This window comes from Bos grunniens, chromosome 20 (genome assembly GCF_055505025.1).
Source record: "Bos grunniens cultivar Pamir isolate PY7600 chromosome 20, Bosgru_T2T1.0, whole genome shotgun sequence".
NCBI lineage: Eukaryota > Metazoa > Chordata > Mammalia > Artiodactyla > Bovidae > Bos > Bos grunniens.
In genome coordinates this window covers 51,919,836-51,935,168 of record NC_141184.1, presented here as the reverse complement: position 1 = coordinate 51,935,168, position 15,333 = coordinate 51,919,836, and the positions used below count along the sequence as shown (strand labels likewise).

Genomic DNA, 15,333 nt, shown 5'->3' with positions numbered 1-15,333 from the left:
CTAGGCAGACAAGGTGTAATTCAGATTGCACCAAGTGGATGAAACTATATGGGTACTGACCTCATTACTGACTGTGTTCTTGATCAGATAAGACTCCAGTCTCTTGAGTGAGTTTGCCTTAGCTTCACCTTTATTGTAAAAAATATAAGGAAATATAAGGAGGAGATGGAAGAGAAGGGGCAGTTTATATGATCCAAGAACCTATACTAGATACACACACACACACACAAGAAATCCAAACATAACAGTAAAGCTAGTCATCAAATCACAAGAGAAGAGAACAAAAGAAGAAAGGAACAACAACAACAAAAAACCCTAGAAAAATAATCTGAAAACAATTAACAAAGTACAATAAGAACATATATTCAGTAACCACGTTAAATGTAAATGCACTAAATGCCCAATCAAAAGATATAATGTGGCTGAGTGGATATAGTGTATTTTGAATTACATTTTTTCATCTAATCCTCAGAAGATAGAAAATATTGAAGCAAAAAATGGAAAGTAAGTTAATTGATAGTAGTAGCATTGAAACATATATATTACCACATGTGAAATAGATAGGCAGTGGGAATTTGCTGTGTGACAGGGAGCTTCAGTCCAGTACTCTGTGACAACCAAGATGGGTGAGATGGGATAGGAGCTGGGAGAGAGATTCAAGAGGGAGGGGACAAATGTACACCGATGGCTAATTCGTGTTGATGTATGGCAGAAACCAACACAATATTGTAAAGTAATTATCCTCCAACTAAAAATAAGTGAACTTATTAAAAAGTTAGTGGCAGTAGTGTCATATAGTAATACCTTTTTTTGATGTGTCTGTCCATGTCACACGTCCACATTCCTGCCTGAAACATGGATGTAATAAGCTAAGAGTAATTATGCGATAAATTTTTGATTTTCAAAATTAATCATACAAATGTAAAATCTTGGATTAGAAGGAGAGCTAGCCAGACCAATCTTGTCTCTAGCGCATATATTTTTTGGATGGCACCTATAAATATTAGTCTTCTAATGCTTGTTGCTCGATCCCTTTTGGCAATTAACTTGTCCTTAGTTGATTTGTGGATTATCCACTGAAAATTGTTATGAATAACACAATATAATAGCAGAATATGTTTATATAGGATAACAAAGTAGATTGGCCTGAGGAGAGCTATAACTCTATAAAATATCCTTGGTTTTCAGAGATTTCTCTTTTCACATATGGCAATGTTTAGATAAGGAATGAAAAACTAGCTGAATCTGATTAGTGTTCTCATGCAAAGGGAAGATGGATGTCCTGTTTAAAAATCATAGTAGTTTGATGACGTAAATACATTCTCTAGTGAAAGGGTGGTCCCTTTAGGGGAGAGAAAAACAACAAAGTCCTTCTGCCATCTTTGGGTTGTACTTGACACAGACCTCTCATCTGTGGGTTCCACAAAGTGTGACCACCCTGATCGCAGATGAACTAGGAGGGAAACCTTGTATTACTCACGTAACTATTTTATTTCTATAATCCTACTATTTCCTAGAAATGACTAGATATTTCCCTGCCATAGCTTTACTGAACTCTTTGCCATAAAGTTCAAAACATCGTGAGCACAGGTGGTTGCCTGTTGCCAGCAGTACTGCTGCCAGGGGACGTGGCTTTGCCCGTCTTCCCCTGTGAAGGATAAGCATGACCCTTACAACTTCTGATTGTCTATGCTGCCTTCCTACGCTTTGGCCGAGATACTGAGGGACATGAAACATCAGGTTTCTCCTGCTAAGGAAATCCATGTGAGCTGAAGAAACAGAAACATCAGAGAACTCTGACTTGTAGAAATGCCAAGAAAGGGGAAGAAGTTATTGGCTGGAGAGACGTTATATTGTGTTTTGGAATGAACTTAAAAGGCTTAATGTTTGTGTTAGCCCTGTATGACTTTTATAAAAAGTATCTTGCCTTCCCAGTGTTGGTTGAAAGGGGAGGGCCTCTTTTTTTTTTGGTTAAGTGATTTGTATGTAACTCTCAGCACTGTATGAGACACTAATTGATATATGATAGGTATGAATGTGCTACTGGGTAAGAAAAACGCTACTGAGCCAATTTTACTCATGTAACCAGTAGTCAGCTGCCAGGGATACCAGCTCCCAGGGATACTCCATCATGATCATCTCCAGTCACTACAATTCTAAAGATAAGCACTATCCTAACTTCTAAGAGCATAGGTTTGTTTTGCCAGTTTTGTGCTTTTTGTGAATGAAATTACACAGTATAAACTCTTCTGTTTGGCTACTTTTGTTCGCGACTGAGATAGTGAGACTCCTCCGTATCATTTTTGTGTGGTCGTAGATTGTGCGTGCTCATTGTCATAGTGTTGCATTGAGTAAATATACTGCAAATTACTATTGTTGGTAGATACTTGGGTATTCCAGTTTCAGGCTATCATGAATAGAGCTTCTGTGAACATTCTAGGATATATCATTTGTTAAACAAATATGTGTGTGGTGTGTGTAAGTTTGTGTTCATACACATAAGTTGGATATATCCCAAAGAATAGAATTTCCGGGTTGTAGGTTATATGTATATTTTTAGATATTCCCAAATAGATTTTCAAAGTGATTGTACCATTTATATAATCCCCAAAGCAATGTTCCATTTTTCCACATCCTCAGCAATGGAGTATTCCATTTTCAATGACAGAATCTTAATAAAGCATTGCTTAGTTATAGTAATGTCATCTAATGCCTTTTATTTATGGCGATGGCTCTTCTGATTGAGTGACTTGTTTTTCTAGGAATGATATGGGTAATAGTGAGACCTTTACACTTTATTTCTCCTCATGATGAATAATACATACCTGTGAAATAAGTGACTATCGTCGGAAATTTGGCCCTTTGTGCAGAAACAGAACTTTCCCCCTCTCTTTGACCCATATTTCATTTAAATCTATGGTCTTATTCTTACATTTTATCCATATTTGATGGATAATCCAATAATCATCATTGTTAGCAAAACCGATATGACCCTTTATTCTATTTGAAATTTTCCAACTTCTATTTTTATTTCTAGTTATATATCCTGTGTTGTGTTTGTCAGCCTTTTTCTTCCATAAATTATTTCTTGGAAAAGTTGTTTTGTTGTTTCCTAAGTCAGCTTAACCTGTTTAAACATGCTAGTACATAGACAATATAAATCAAGATACAGTACATGTGTCTTGTTTTTTTTCACAGATTTCTTTTTTCAGTTCATGTGCTTAGAGCAGTTGTTTCTTTTGTTCTCTTTCCTCTTTGTCATTGTTTTTTTTAATGTCAAGATTCTGGTGACATATATCACTGCCTCTAAAGTTCATCATAAGTTGATTCATGATATCAGCCTTACTTCTGTGATATCAAATAAGCAGGCTGACTCAGGTTCAGTTTCTACCATGTCAAAATGTGATCATTAATTTCTAGGCGATGATTGGAGAGATGTCAGTTCAGTTCAGTCGCTCAGTCGTATCCAACATTTTGCGATCCCATGGACTGCAGCATGCCAGGATCCCCTGTCCATCACCAACTCCCAGAGCCTACTCAAACTCATGTCATCGAGTCAGTGATGCCATCCAGCCATTTCATCTTCCGTCATCCCCCTTCTCCTCCCACCTTAAGTCTTTCTCAGTATCACGGTCTTTTCCAACAAGTCAGCTACACATCAGGTGGCCAAAGTATTGGAGCTTCTGCGTCAGCATCAGTCCTTCCAATGAATATTCAGGACTGATTTCCTTTAGAATGTACTGGTTGGATCTCCTTGCAGTCCAAGGGACTCTCAAGAGTCTTCTCCAACACCACAGTTCAAAAGCATCAATTCTTCAATGCTCAGCTTTCTTTATAGGCCAACTCTCATATCCATACATGATTTCTGGAAAAACCATAGCTTTGACTAGACGGACCTTTGTTGGCAAAGTAGCGTCTCTGCTTTTCAATATGCTGTCTAGGTATGTCATAGCTTTTCTTCCAAGGAGCAAGCATCTTCTAATTTCATGGCTGCAGTCACCATCTACAGTGATTTTGGAGCCCAAGAAAATAAAGTCTGGTCACTGTTCCCACTGTTTCCCCATCTATTTACCATGAAGTGATGGGACCATACACCATGATCTTAATTTTCTGAATGTTGAGTTTTAAGCCAGCGTTTTCACTCTCCTCTTTCACTTTCATCAAGAGGCTCTTTAGTTCTTCTTCACTTTCTGCCATAAGGGTGCTGTCATCTGCATATCTGAGGTTATTGACATTTCTCCCGGTAATCTTGATTCCAGCTTGTGCTTCATCTAGCCCAGCGTTTCTCATGATGTACTCTGCATATAAGTTAAATAAGCAGGGTGACAATGTATGGCCTTCACGTACTCCTTTCCCAATTTGGAACCTGTCGGTTGTTTCATGTCCAGTTCTAACTGTTGCTTCTTGATCTGCATACAGATTTCTCAGGAGGCAGGTCAGGTGGTCTAGTATTCCCATCTCTTTCAGAATTTTCCACAGTTTGTTGTGATCCACACAGTCAAAGACTTTGGTGTTGTCAATAAAGCAGAATGAAAACTGACCCTTTCCAGTCCTGTGGCCACTGCTGAGTTTTCCATATTTGCTGGCATATTGAGTGCAGCACTTTCACAGCATCATCTTTTAGGATTTGAAATAGCTCAACTGGAATTCTATCACCTCCACTAGCTTTGTTCGTAGTGATGCTTCCTAAGGCCCACTTGACTTCACATTCGAGGATGTTTGGCTCTAGGTGAGTGATCACACCATGGTGGTTATCTCAATCATGAAGATCTTTTTTGTATAGTTCTGTGTATTCTTGCTACCGCTTCTTAATATTTTCTGCTTCTGTTAGGTCCATACCATTTCTGTCCTTTATTGTGCCCATTTTTGAATGAAATGTTCCCTTGGTATCTCTAATTTTCTTGACGAGATCTCTAGTCTTTCCCATTCTGTTGTTTTCCTCTATTTCTTTGCATTGATTGCTGAGGAAGACTTTCTTATCTCTCCTTGCTATTCTTTGGAATAGCATTCAACTCTGCATTCAATTGGGTATATCTTTCCTTTTCTCCTTTGCCTTTTGCTTCTCTTCTTTTCTCAGCTATTTGTAAGGCCTCCTCAGACAACCATTTTGCCTTTTTGCATTTCTTTTTCTTGCTGATGGTCTTGATCCCTGCCTCCTGCACAAGGTCACGAACCTCCGTCCATAGTCTTCAGGCACTCTGTCTATCAGATCTAATCCCTTGAGTCTATTTGTCACTTCCACTGTATTATCATAAGGGGTTTGATTTAGGTCATACCTGAATGGTCTAGTGGTTTTCCCTAGTTTCTTCAATATAAGTCTGAATTTGGCAACAAGGAGTTCATGATCTGAGCCACAGATCAGATCACATGTACATGGAGTATATACATGTATATACATGGAGAGATGTAGCATATATAATAGCTGTAGGTTATATATCTTGAAGCTTTCAAATTCCAGTCCTAATGCTCTCTAATTGGTGGCTTATAAGGTAGAATAAAAAGGAAAGCTGCTGCTGCTGCTAAGTCGCTTCAGTCGTGTCCAACTCTGTGCGACCCCATAGACGGCAGCCCACCAGGCTGTCCTGCCCCTGGCATTCTCCAGGCAAGAACACTGGAGTGGGTTGCCATTTACTTCTCCAGTGCATGAAAGTGAAAAGTGAAAAGGAAGTTGCTCAGTGGTGTCCGACTCTCAGCAACCCCATGGACTACGGCCTACCAGGCTCCTCCATCCATGTGATTTTCCAGGCCAGAGTACTGGAGTGGGGTGCCATTGCCTTCTCTAAAAGGAAAGCTAAGGCAATATAAATGTATTCTAGAGATCCCATGGCATGAAGTAATATATACTTTATTATCAGACAGATACTTGAAATCATGAACTGAAAAGTAAGTTTTAGAAATTGGGGAAGAAATTAAGAATTTATAACTTTATCTTCTAAACTTTAGTCTCTACCTAGTAGGCTCTGGATGCTGTTATATTTAAATCTTATTTTTAGATTCTTCATAAATGGGGTTTTCCTAAAAATTAATAGTCCTCAAAACTGATATTTCTCAGTGCCTAAGTAATTCCCTGGGTCTGGTTGGAAATTGTTTTAATTTTTTCAGGTCAATATTATTTCCTATATAAACTAAATAGCAGCTTTGAACAGCTAATTGTTTAATCAATGATAAATTAAAATTCATTATTGTGGCATGTAAAGTCCACAGGATTAATTTATTCAATATATCAACCTATGAAACTTTTCAGCCAAATTGCTTTAAAAAAGCAGCATAACCAATCTTTGTTTTCAACTCCCTGTTGTCCTGTCTGCTGTCAGGGAGATAATAAGATACAAAATATCCAAATTCAGAGAGAAAGAGAATCCCTAGGCACAAGGATCATGCTCTTAAGTAGATAATCAGCCTAATATTCACTGAATACAGATTGACCTACCTGGCATGATGGAGTTCAGCCTCCACTGGGGGAACTTATTCTGAGGTGGTACCTTATAGAACAATCTGACAGCAAAATAAAACGTGGGGAAATAAACAAAGCACACATTCCGTTTTTCAGGCTTTATTTTTGTGTTGGAAATGCTTTCCCTTTCTTCTTCTTTTTTAAATCATTTTACTGTATTTGAGTCAAGAGACATGGGTTCGATCCTTGGGTCAGGAAAATCCCCTGCTGGAGAAAATGGCAACCCCCTCTAGTAATTCTTGCCTGGAAAATCCCATGGACAGAGGAGCCTGGCAGGCTACAGTCCAAAGGGTCACAAAGAGTTGGACACAACTGAGCTCCTAAGGATTGTGTTTAAATGAAGGCCCAACGCCAGAAACTGTGAGGAAACTTAGGCTTTTGCTGAAAAGAGCCAGACAACTTATAATCAAAAACTAAATTCTGTGGCTTAGGCCAGTGCCTCTCAAAACGGAATATTCACCCTTAATTCCTGGGGATCTTGTTAACACGCAGGTTCTGATTGAGTAGGGCTAAGGTAGGGCTAACTGTATCTGCATCTCTGACAAGCTCCAAGATGGTGTTAATGCTACTAATCCTGTTGGAGTAGGAAGGAGTTTTAGGATATAGATGTTTGAGTAAATTTTTTTCAGATAGAGTAAATTTTGCAAATACAAATGTCTTGCTCTATGTGAAATCAGAAAAAAAAGTCATCCTTTAGTAGAATCCAAAAGTAGTCCTAATTCTTATTAGTGTAGGTCAGATGTCATGATATAATAAATGGATCACAAACAAAATATTTAGACATGGGAAATAAATCATTGGGAATTTTGTGAATACTTATCTACAGCATTTGATCTTTTGGTCACACTGCAGAGCATGTGGAATCTCAGTTCCCTGACCAGGGATTGAACCTGTGCATACTGCATTGGCAGTTTAGAATCTTACAAACCTAGACAGCATGTTAAAAAGCAGAGACATTGCTTTGCCCACAAAGGTCCTTATAGTCAAAGCTATGGTTTTTCCAGTAGTCATGTATGGATGTGAGAACTGGGCCATAAGGAAGGCTGAGTGTTGAAGATCTGATGCTTTTGAACTGTGGTGTTGGAGAAGACTCTTGAGAGCCCCTTAGACTGCAAGGAGATCCAACCAGTCAATCCTAAAGGAAGTCAGTCCTGAATATTTGTTGGAAGGACTGATGTTGAAGGTGAAGCCCCAGTACTTTGGCCACCTAATGCAAAGAACTGACTCATTGGAAAAGACCCTGATGCTGGGAAGGATTGATGGCAGGAGTAGAAGAGGATGACAGAGGACAAGATGGTTGGATGGCATCAACAACTCAATGGACATGAGTTTGAGCAAACTCCGGAAGGTGATGCAGTCCGTGGGATTGCAAGGAGTTGGATACGACTGAGCAGCTGAACAACAGCTTTTAATGGTTTGCTCCTGGTTGACAGAAACAGTCTTAAGATGACACTATTGAGAGGAGGATGGGTCTGAAAAATTAAGAGTGTAAGTGGTTTTTCTTTTTGAAATGTTCAGAATGAGGTTGCCAAGCCATCTGCTTTTGCATCAAAAAGTTAATGAATTTTCATTTTCCATGACTGATATAAGTGACTAAAAGAGTCTCGAAACATATCTCAAGCAAAAATGAGGTTGACTGCGAAAGCTGGCCCTGTCCACCGTGTGGTTTCCATTCTCGGAGAAGGATTTGTATAACACTTCTGAGAAAGCTGTCATCCTATACCACTAGAAATAGCAGAAAGTTTGTGTCACAAATTTAATGATCACTGGCCACTTTTCAAGTATTTTATTTTCCCCTTTTACTCTTGGTGGCAGTGAACTAAGAGGAGAGGGGAAAGTGTGAGCCAGTGCCTCTTTTAGTTTTCCTGTTTAACTAGGAAAACTAAGGGGTAACTGAATACATAGTATTTTCTATTAGAATGTTTGCAAAAAAGTCCTTCCTGTAGACATTTCTTATCTTGTAGGAAGACAATACAGTTTTTAATAGTCAAATCTAATCCGACTTTAATTATTGATTATATATTATGTATTTTGCTATGCAAAATATAATTTCTTATTTTCACTATAAAATTTCTTTATTATCATTGTGGTGAAGTCCCAGCACACAGTGTTTCTTGAGGTTACATTTATATGATGATCAAAATACAAACTATACCACTTTTTGCTTGGATGACTGGCAACCAGCTGAACTAGATTTCCATTCTTATCTTGACTCATTATACATCAGGCAAGTTACTTCTCTGGGTTTCAAAGTACTCATGCGAAATTGAGTGTATAGACTGTTTAGTTACTTTGTCCCTCTAAGCTTATAGAAATAGCATTATGGAGGTGTAAGAAAACTATTAATGACCCAGCATGCATTCATTAAATCAATACTAAACTCAGGAGAGATCAAACAGCAGTTCAATGTCCTTCTGAATTTATGTTCAATTCCATCATTCACTGAACGAATGTAAATTGAGAACATATAATCTGCTGCGTGTATGAGGTCTTGAAATGTATGCTTTCAACTCAGATATCTGTTGCTTAAATCAGGGATTGGCAGACTTTTAAAAGTGACCCTGTTGCTAACATTACTCTTCTGAATAATAATTACTATTAACAATAACTACTATTCAGAAGAAGAATAATTATTCTTTGGAACAATGCTAAGTATAAACAAGAGGATAGGTATGAAGATGAAGGCTAATTTTTACCTTAAGTTGTGTGTTCTAAGGTACCTAAAAAGATAATTTTCTTAATTCTACTGTGAAATCAATTAATGCGAGGTTAATTTGCTCATTTGGTTCAACTGGTTTACATGCAGCTGTTAGCAGTTTAAACCCTGCCACACTGCCAAAGTAAAAATTTATATACAATTAAGGTAAACTTGTCCATTCTAAAGTTTAAATTTAATAAATGAGATAAATAAAAAGGACTTAGTAAAAATTATATGAAAAAACAAGTCCAAATATGGTAACATACAGTTCAGAGGAGAATGGTATTTGCTATTTCTCAAGAGCCTCTAGACCACAAAATACCAACATTAAAGATGAATACAAGCACTAGGAGAAATGAGACAGATAAGAGACACCATATGTTGTAGATTCTGGAATTCATCAGAGATAAGGAATGAAGCTAAGCCTTTTCCTGGATGGGTCTGGGATAAAATGAAATGAGAGGTAATGCTAAGTATAAAACTCTATATTTGAAAAGTTCTTTCCCACTAAGATTTCAGATACATTTATGATAAATATCCATTTTAAGTATCTAATTCAAGTTATACAACAAATTGTTATCTAGAAAGAGTGTGGAACATAATGCATTTAAAGTGAGTAGTTTAGCTTTATGAACCGAGATTCCTTTGTTTGAGTTGCAGCTTTTCCATTGACAGGTGTATGACATTTGTTACAGTTCTCAAGTAGATTCTATTAAGTTGCCTGTGCACCTACAGCATTAACTGCTGTGAGTATTGAGAGAGAGAAGGCATGTATAACTCTGAGACCAGTGCTTGGCGTGTGGTAAGCAATCAGCTTGTGCTAGCAGCACACCAGACTTCCCTGGACTTCACTGTCTCCTAGAGTTTGCTCAAACTCGTGTTCATGGAGTCAGTGATGCCATCCAACCATCTTTTCCTTTGTCACCCCCTTCTTCTCCTGCCCTCAATCTTTCCCAGCATCAGGGTCTTTTCCAATGGGTCGGCTGTTTGCATCAGGTGAGCCAAGTATTAGAGCTTCCGCCTCAGTACCAGTCCTTCTGATGTATATATATTCAGGGTTGACAGAGAAGCCTGGCATGTTGCAGTTCATGGGGTCGCAAGGAGGTGGACATGACTTTGTGACTGAACAACAGCAAGTTATTATTTTTCACAAGTATAGGCTACAGATTTCTTCCTGAAGATAAATTTAAATGTGAATAGGAAGTTTGTTTATGAAACAAGACTAATTCTCTGTTTTATATATGGTGCCCATTATTAAAAAAAAAAAATAGACAAAATAGCAATCACCAACCACTGACCCTTTTAGAATGAGGGAAATTTATGCTATGCATATATACATGCATATGTGTATATATGTGAATATTTGGATATATATGTGTGTTTGTGTGTGTGCATACATACATACCACTGCCAGGAAAACCGGATTTCTCATATCTAGTAACTATTCTGAAATGTCTGTCCAGACCTAGCCAGGTGTCATGTATGCCATCAGTATTCAACATATATTTGCAGAATTTAATTTTTTTAATGCTTCAGGTCACTATTATTGGGTTTTTTTTTACAGTAACCCTTGGCTTTTGAGATTTTGGCTTCTATGAGGAACTCTGGGGTACATGACAGGTAGTGATTTTATCCCTAGTACAACCAAGCTGTTCTGTGGGTTAAAGTTACTTAACTACGGAATCAGCCAGTATGCACATTGCAATATGGTTTCTTCATTCTCCCCTGCAAATGCAGTAACTGTGAAGTGATAAACATGTTATATCTTTAGAAAAATGGCCCCTAGAAGAAAGATGACTGTTCATCTAGACTTGGGCTGTCCAACAAGATAGCCAGGAGCCACAGAGTCCTAGAACTATAGCTAACCCAAGGGAGAAGTGCTGTAAGTGTAAAATGCACAGATTTCACATACTTAGTATGAACAAAAGTGAAAACTCTCTTACCAATAATTTTTGTATTGATTCATGTATAAATAGTAAATTTTGCATATATTGGGTTGAGTAAAATATATCATTAAACTTTACCTGATTTTTCAAAAATCTTTTTATAATATGGCTTCTAGAAAATTTTAATTTGTATGCATGACCCTCATTTGTAGTTCATGTTATATTTCTGTTGGACAGCCCTGTTCTAGACAGGAGTAACAAAAAAGAAAACTGCTAAGAAAATGATAATTCTTAAGAAAAAATGATTTTAAAAATGTGAAATTTAAAGTGATTAATGAGATCACTTTCTCTGAACAAGTTCATCATAGTCCACCATATTTTTATTTCCAGGAAAAAAAATATATATATATATTGGGAATTTTTCATTGAGCCCTCCAGTCTATGCAAAGTTGCTTATCAAGTAGGAATTAAAACTTTAGCAAACCAAAGCTGTTAATGGAAATGAAAGGCAAAAAGTCTGGAAACATTTCTATAAAGTAACAAGTAGTAAAAATATCAGTGAGAATATTTATCTATAAAGTAACAAGTAGTAAAAGTACCAATGAAAGTATTTATTTATTTTATTAAATTTTCTAAGGGAAAATCATACTCTATAGTGATATTAGTAAATTTGGGGATTGTGAAGATGCATTTGAATGTCAAGAGTGTAATGCAGTTTTCCTCGGTATTTTTAAATCTTATGATCTCTCATTAACCTCAAGACACCAAGGCTGAGAGTAGTTCAGTAACTTTCAAGGTCGCACAGCAGGGAACTCAGTTCTGTGTGACTCCTAAGTTCATGTGATGAAGTGAATCCATGAGACCTTGGTTTCTGCAGCTACTCTGAAAAATGTTTCTTTGCTCAAGAAATTTTGAGTAAAGCTTCCTATTTTGTTTCCTTCTCAAACGTTATCCATTTGTTAGCATACTAAAGGTACTGGGAAGTACTGAGGAACCAGTTATCTTTGTTATATTTTTTCTCAAACTTATTTCACCATGGAACGCCTGTTTCCCTTCATATGTACCTATATAGCATCCATCACCTATGCTTTCTAGAACTAATCTAGAGAACACTATTTGGAAATGCTAAGATATATTCAGCTTCCTCCTATCATCTGTCATTATTGATTACTAGGGAAAATTACTTTGAGAAAATAGAAAATATTTGGGAAAATATGTACTTCAGTGTTCCAATGTCTCACTTCTAACTTGATCAGAGAATCAAACCAAAGAGTAAAAATATATACTTAGATGTATTTTTTTGTTATTCTATATCTATAGTGTGGGATCTAGAGAGATTCAAAGAACGCTGTCTTCAAACTGATTACCTGTCTGGAATTGTTTGCAGTGGACACACTGTAGGACTTACATGTAACAAAGCTACACTTCTGAGTAAGGACTTCTTTGTGGGATTTAGAAAAGCACTGGCAAGGTCACGAATAGGTCATCATGATCACAAATGTAAATGATTGCACAGTTGGTGCTGGTTACATGGTGAACAACAATTTTTAGTGTATCTCTTTATTTTACACCATTTTTAAAAACTTTCCTGACTTTTTCCCTATAAATTGTGCTTAAAATGCCATCTGCTAAGTCACTTCAGTCGTGTCCGACTCTGTGCGACCCCATAGACAGCAGACCACCAGGCTCCCCGTCCCTGGGATTCTCCAGGCAAGAACGCTGGAGTGGGTTGACTTTTCTTCTCTATCAGGGATCATGAAAACAGACTGTTATTAACAGTTGCTATGGCAGTGATACATGTGTAAGAGTTTAAATTAAAAAAAAAAGCTGTGTTGCTATTTAACTACTCTGTATTCTGAAATTATTAATAAGCATTTTTCAGCAGCACTTCTGCCCTCAACCTGTCCCCTGATGCCTTGAATGCTGCAAGCCTGCACTGGGGTTTCCAAGTATTGTCCTAATCACACTACTTTTATGTCTACCATACTCTGGTTATCTTGGATTCAAAATATAACCCTCTACCTTCTTCATAGAAAGAAACAATTTAGGCACGTGAGCTCCATGGTAACAAGTTTCAAGAGCTCATGGCGTGTGTTCTCTCAGCCCTGCTTCACCAGACACTTTTGAGATAACCAGCTCCTTTAGATTTGACACCAATGGATCCTAAAATAAACTGAACAAGGATATGAGATTGTTGGGCCCTTGATTTCTTTGTGCAGAGTTTAGTTCACTGAGAAGACTGGTTTCACCAAGTCACATGCTAAATAATATAACAGAAGATCTTTGCACTGATGAAAGTGATTACTGACCAGGATTGTGCACCCGGATGCTAGCTTTAGGTTCTGTTTTGACTGAACCTCATTTCTTGGATTCCTCTAAAGTAGGGATGTTTTTCTCTTTCCTGCTTATCTCAAGTGTGCTATGAAGTTCAAATGAGATCATGCTTGCAAAATAACATAGGGATGTGAAGTATCGTCATGAGCTGCAGCATTTGTTCATGGGCATCATAGATGAATGGAGCCTTCAAAAATCCTTGAGCGGTTGTCTGAGACATTCACATGAAATCATATACAAACTGGTGGTTCCTGTGATTTTTTAGCATATGAACCTTCCCAAGTCTCTTCCCACAACATCCCTCCCAACTACCAAAGGAAAGCCATTTACATGTGTGTGTTTGGTAACATGAACAAAGATGGGAATGAAGGTGGTTGGGAAGAGGGTTCACAAGATGGAAAAGGATGCTTATGCCTTTCCTGGCTTGGAGTTAATGCCCCTGTGACCTCTTAAAGCTTCTCCCTGTACCCTCAAAATTGCTCAAGAATACTTTGGAGGCAGGAAAATTGATGTTATGACATCATTCGAAATGTTTTATTAGGTAGAACTTTGTTCAAGTCCTGCTGAATTCAGCTGCTCATCCAAGAGAGGCGAAGTCCTTGTCTCTGAAGTAGGACCAGTCAGTCTTTTGCCTCCTAGCTGATTCAAGTGCTTACTACTTGTGTTCCCAAAAATAATAATAGTATCTAACTCAAAAGGTTTCTGTGTGAATCAGTAAGATAACTTTATAAAGTGCTTAGTAGAGTACATGTTTATTACTGCTGTTACTGCTACTACAGCTGCTGCTTTCGCAACCATCATCCTTAAAGAGGGTATTTATGAATGCCTTTTACATATACCCATGTCTTTATATACCAACTGTGCCCTTAAGAGAATACGAGAGGGATAATAACGGGAAACTACCATTTGCCTATCAGTGGGCTGCTGGTTACCAAATTCTGTTCTAGCAAAACTGTAACTTGTTTTAGGTGATTCTTTGTTTTAAAAAATGAATATAGAATGGACAGATGCTATGACCCCTTTTTTTGACAAGCAAACATTCTGGTATTCAGGGTTAAGAGAAGCTTATACAGATGTTAGCTTTTCAAGATAATGTTTAGGAAACAAAACAACTAGCTAAAGCCAAACTCAAATACTGATTCGTATGTATGTGGTTGTACTTGAAGAGAGTAACTTAGATTCTGATGGTCTTAAATCCCTTTTATGGTTTCTTTCTGTTCAAAAAATAGTGATTAACTGTAACCTCTCGAGTTGTTCTCAATACACATCTATGAACAAATTAAATTTATGCTTTCCTATTCTCAGAACACTAAGATTAGTTTTTTTGATGATTAAAAATGCATTTTAATGGCCTTTTAAGCTTTAAATTTTTCTGAATGTTTTCTTTAATGACATTATTATTTGAATACATGATTTTAACAAAACTCTTATAGAATGTATTAAATATAGTCAGTTTCAGGAAAATATTCAGCATAGGTAATGCAAAACTTAATATAGATTATATGCCCAGTTCAAATATATAAAAAGATTAGCTGCATTTTAATAATGGAGAAAATGAGGCTCTTAGAATCTGTAAACCTCAAGAAATCAAGAAGTCGTTGATCTGCTCTGCCACAGATTGGGTAATGTTGTCCAGCCCAAGTCTGTGTCCAGTGCGCAGTGAGACCTAACCCACGTGTTGGAGTTGGAGCAGAGAAAGGTTATTGGAGGATCAAGCAGAATAGGTGGTTTGTGTTCAAAAAACCCCAACTCACCAATGGCGTTCAAGGAAGGGTTTTTAAAGGCAACATGTGAGGTGATGGCTGTAGGGTGCATGATATTCTTCTGATTGGTTGGTGGTGAGGTACAGGATGGTATTTCGGGATTCTCCATCATCAACCTTCAGGCTCCACTGGGTCTGGGGTCTAGCTGTTGTGCTCAGCAGGCAGTCACCATCCTCCATACAAGTGGAGGTCTTGGAC

The 15,333-nt window shown here is 37.5% G+C and overlaps 1 protein-coding gene and 1 long non-coding RNA gene across 16 annotated transcripts in view; one reads left to right on the top strand and one right to left on the bottom strand.

Moving 5' to 3' along the window:
- PDE4D (phosphodiesterase 4D) overlaps window positions 1-15,333 on the top strand; it is a 1,650,639-nt gene that overhangs the window by 1,279,214 nt on the left and 356,092 nt on the right. The gene's annotated exons all lie outside the window — the stretch shown is intronic.
- Window positions 1-15,333, bottom strand: part of LOC147350408 (uncharacterized) — a 126,943-nt gene that overhangs the window by 9,296 nt on the left and 102,314 nt on the right. The window contains exon 4 of the long non-coding RNA XR_015148828.1: window positions 1-15,333. This exon is cut by the window's left edge and continues 9,296 nt beyond it. This is a non-coding gene — a long non-coding RNA (uncharacterized LOC147350408).